This window comes from Gadus macrocephalus, chromosome 6 (assembly GCF_031168955.1).
Source record: "Gadus macrocephalus chromosome 6, ASM3116895v1".
Taxonomy (NCBI): Eukaryota; Metazoa; Chordata; class Actinopteri; order Gadiformes; family Gadidae; genus Gadus; species Gadus macrocephalus.
The window spans coordinates 21,198,484-21,203,483 of NC_082387.1; positions in this window are offsets into that span (position 1 = coordinate 21,198,484).

Consider the following 5,000-nt stretch of genomic DNA (forward strand, 5'->3'; position numbering starts at 1 on the left):
CCATTTGGTCCCAGCCCACAGTAAAAGGTGAGAGGGTAGCCTTCGCAGCTGAGTCATTAGCCTCCCTCTCGCCGCTAGCTTGTGTATGACGAGACATGAATGTGCCTGAAATCCCCAGGGGTCCCTGAGGGCCACAAAGGACTCAAAGTACGGGGGAGCACCCAGGGGGCAGGCCGGCGGCCTCCACAAGAAGCACCAGCCAGCTACCACCTGCAATACAGACTGCTGCAGGGAGCCATCTCTCTGCGACCTCACCATCGCCTCCACCATCCCAGTCTCATCTGCATCCCAGTACCCCTCCCAGTGCTAATATCGGCCCGATCTATCTCCCCTGTCAATGGCTGGATGGAGGAGTAACATGACTACATGTATGGCCTTAGCATGTGAACACTATTTCAATATTTTGTACACTGGCACCTGCAACTGCCTTTCAAGCTCTTGGCAGGTGTTGGTTTGGGATTTATTAGATTATGCCTCAAGCACTTATCCTTTTTCAGTGTAAAAAAAAATGAAGGTTAAAAGGATAGGTTGAAAATAATACATGCAACAATTATTGTGCGTAGAAAAATAATTAAAATTTTCAATTTGCTTTGAATTATTCCTCACTTTATCTGGTGATGATTTGTTGAGAATATTTGTTTAAAGGAGTTGAAATGCCAAAAAGACAACTGTTATCCAAGACAAACCTCAGGACTTTATGTAAGAGAGGTTGTCATGCCTGTCAAAATAGTCCTTGTCGTTTAACTGCAGGCAATCCAACGTGACGTCAATTTGAGGGCAACATAGTACCTCTTGTCAAATCTTAAATAAATAAGAATAGAATATAAAATATCTGGAAAAACTTTAAACCAAATTTAGAAGAAAACATTCTCTCTTAAGATACCATTGTTGTTAATCATAATGACTGCCTTGCTCATGATAACAGCGCAATATGTCTACTTGGACGCTTTTTGTCAGCTGTTGAATCCCTATGTAGCGTCACCCCAAATTCTCAGGGCGACTTCCCTCTACTATCAGTAAAGCTTTCGATAATGGTTTTGTTTGCGTCTTACATGGAAGACCAGCAGCGAGCTCCATAGTGGCCGATAGGTTTCACTTTCGGTTCAATAGTGCCCCCTGGAAAGCAGTTAAGGAATTGCAACGTAAGTACATAAAAGTAGATAAACGCTCAGTAGGTGATACTGGAGAAGGGGAAAAAGGTAGCAGCTCACTGCTTTGTTTTCCTTAAATCATCTTATCTCATCCCACGGAGTGGGATCCACTTAGAGCTTCCCTACCGGAAGCAACAAGACAGAATGGTTTACAGTGTAAGACTACATCAACTATGTTCGCCTTAAAAACCTTCCTCCTAAACTGAAATATACTTTTTTTATTACCAGCCAACACAGTTATAATAACGTGATCATACCAATTTCCATATATAATCAATTCCAATGACTAGCTTCGCTAATTAATGCATCTCCTTAAGCCAAGAAAACAAAATGCCTTAGTTTGAGAAGTGGAGAAGCTTCCCATAGTCGGCGTGTGTCCATATCCAAAAAATCAATATGTGGTCAAAATCAAACGCCGCGAATCCTCCGCCGACCCTTGACCCCTAAGCGGAAAAAAACACGAGGCCAATGCGGCGTTGGCGAGGACAACGGAGCCAGACGGGCCAGCGCCGGGGGATGCCAGTGCCAGACAATAAGAGAAGTGTACGGCGGCGGCGAGGTGGAGCCCTGCTCCCAGCTGTAGACGCGGTCGGATCCCTGAATTCCTGAGCTGTCTGACAGAGCCCCGGGGGCTGGCAGGAGCAGGAGGCGTTCCGGGAGTCAACCCCTGATTCCTGGCTAAGCCAAGGCGTGGGGGGGGGGGGGGGGTGGCGGGATCCCGGGGTTTGTTTGATAACTTTAGCAATTTTGACCCCCGACTTCACACACACACACACACACACACACACACACATCCATATACACACACACACACACACACACCCGCCCCCCTTCTGACCCTGACCGGTGTCCTGTTTTCAGATGGAGGCACAGAGCGAACCTCTCCGGGTCTGTCTGCTGGATCACTCATGTCTGCGCTAATTCCAGGGTGGGGTGGGGTGTCTTGTTGTGGGGGGGGGGGGGGGGGGTCCGCCGCAGATGTCATGAGCGCTTGACACTTTCCGTGCGTCGGAGGGTCCCGGGGAGGACTGAACAACAGACGATGTGTCAGGTGAATGGGACGCGCCAGACCTCATCATGTTCACTCGTTTTTGTGAAGAGGAGAATCCAAGAACATGCACACGCCTGAGGCAAAATACACAGGACATTAACTGTGTGCGTGTGTGTGTGTGTGTGTGTGTGTGTGTGTGTGTGTGTGTGTGTGTGTGTGTGTGTGTGTGTGTGTGTGTGTGTGTGTGTGTGTGTGTGTGTGTGTGTGTGTGTGTGTGTGTGTGTGTGTGCTTGTGGGTGTATGTGGGAGTGTGTGTGTGGGGTGAAGGGCGGGGCACATACGTAACTACATGTAAATGTGTTGGTGTCGTAACGTCAATGAGTGTTTATATGAGTGTCTTGTCTGAGTGTGCGATTTAGTGGCCTCGATCCATGTTCAAAGTTCAAACAACATAACAATAGGGGTGATTTTTCAAAGCAACTACTGACGTAATTGAGTTACAAACTTCAGTGGAGCCGCACCTAGCACATCCAAGCTCTGAAGCCGCAGCAGATGGGGGTGTGAGGAAATTTTAGTTTTGTCGGAAACCAAACACGCAGGATCGCTGCTTCAGCAGAAAAGGAACAACAGCAGATAAAAGTTTTCACTTGCAGGGTTCATAAACGCCTGGCTTTCTCCAGACCTGCGGGGTGCAGATGATGCTATTACCACCTCTGTGTGTGGACCGACTAGCCCGTACAAAAACTGCACCCTGCAAAAACCCTACAACTCTCTTTGACTTCTTTTGTCTTTGTCTTATTCTAACTTCAGCTCTCCGTTTCTAATTTTACCTCGCTGCCTTTTTCCCCTCCATACCTTGATGATATATACTACAACAGATTTATGTGGGCCTACAACTCTGTGTGTAAGGTACTCCTGCGTTGGCCCTGGACGGATGGAGCGAGGCTCTCATGGAGGTCCCGTCCCTGTCTGGGGGTATTTGGGAGGTTTTCCTGGCCCCCTGCACGGCTCAGGGTTAGGGGAGTGACATAAAAACGCTCATCTGAATGTAAGTCTTTAAAGCTCTTTGAAACTGTAACTGTGATGAACGACTCCATAAATAAACCTGACTTGACTTGACTTTTTTCTGGCTTCTTTCCACGTTTCCAACGAGACTCCTCCTTTACCGCCACATGCAACGCAAAAAAAAAGAAAGAGCAGATAGCATTAAAAAAAAGGGCACTACCCAAAACGGAATTGACCTCTGCAGAGTCTCAATAAAACACGCGCGGGTCCTTGGGTTACACTTACAGGGAACTCTGAGCTGATATGGTGAAGTGACGCGGCGCATGTCCCTGTAAGCCGTCGACCTCCACTCAGCTTGGCGTGTCCCATCACATACATGTTGGCCGCCGCTCGGCTGTATCCTGTACACCCGCCCTCTGGTCCCGGCGCTTCCTGTCCACCCCAGCCTGCTCTGACCGTTCACCGCCCCGGACCCCGTGGTTGGAGAAGTGGGGGGCGGGGGCGGGGGCTTTGGTTCGAAGGCAATCCATTATCAGTAACGGGTCAGGGTCGCACAATGGGGGCACTTTGTCAGATCTGCTGGGGATGCACTGCGGTAGGCAAGGGGTGGTGCCTGGTGGTGGTGGTGGTGGGGGCGGTGGGGGGGTACGTCGTCTTTGATCTCCTTTTGCGTATGCTCACCGGAGTGTGCCATGTCAGTAAACCGATCTGGCCTCTGACATTTCCCTCCCGTTGCTGTCCTCTGTGCTATATATCTCAACCTTTGAAATGTGGAAAAACGGGATGGATGAACGCTGTCTAGCACTGACTGTGCAGCTTTACAGGAGGGGGCGGGGGGGGGGGGGCAGTACTCCGAACTACAGCACAAAACATCTATTTTATTTCATGTGTTCTCTTCTAATTATTTCTGAAAAGGTTTCATGGTAAATTGTGTTTTTTGAAGTTTGGTGTGTGTGTTTGTGTGTGGTGTGGTGTGTGTGTGCGCTTGTGCGTGCATGCCAGCAGACTGTTGTGTATGCGTGCGTGCATGCATGTGAGCATGTGTGTGTGTGTGTGCTTACAATAGGAGCCTTGGGACAACCCAGTTGTTTGTAGTTTTTGTAGTCCTGGGGCCCCCCAGTGGGTGTGCTGACTTTAAAGCGCCCAGTGAACTGTGAGGACATGAGACATGAGACTAGGCCTCCCAACTGGCCTCCGGGACACCGGTTCACCCGGAGAATGTGAGCCGCGCTGGGGGAACTGGCCCGAGACCGGCCCCTCGGCTCCATTCCACCACACGGCCCTGGCCGGCTCTATGGAGGTCCCGTCCGGCTCCGGGACTCGGCCGTCCTGCTCTGTAAAGTCTCCTGTTCTCTGGTATCTCCGGGGAAGCTGAACAGTGCTCAGATGGTTATCTGTTGACATAATGCCTTTGGTATCCATGTGGATGTATGTTCCTCTATCTTTGATATGTTGTGGTGAGAATTCTTCACTGGAATAGAAATGCAGCAGAGCTCCTTTAGGCGATAGGGACCAAATTATCTGAAGTTATTTAACGTTAGAAGGATAATTTGGAGATAGCGATGCAGAGATTATTTTCTTAATCATTTAGAAGATTTTGTATTACTGGCGATCAGTGATGCACATTTATTTTTAGCTATGAAGCGTTCGAAAACTATTCTAGCCTGATTCCCAAGAGGAAGATGGGAGACAACACAAGCACAGCCCCTCCAACTGTGAGCCTCAGCTGGGCTTCGCTATCAGGTTATCATGTTTGCTTTAATACAGGCCTCTGCTCTCTTCCCCACACCGCTATTTTTTCGGCCTCTTCGAAGGGGAGGGAGTCAGACAGAGCCTGGGGCTGTAGTGCCCAT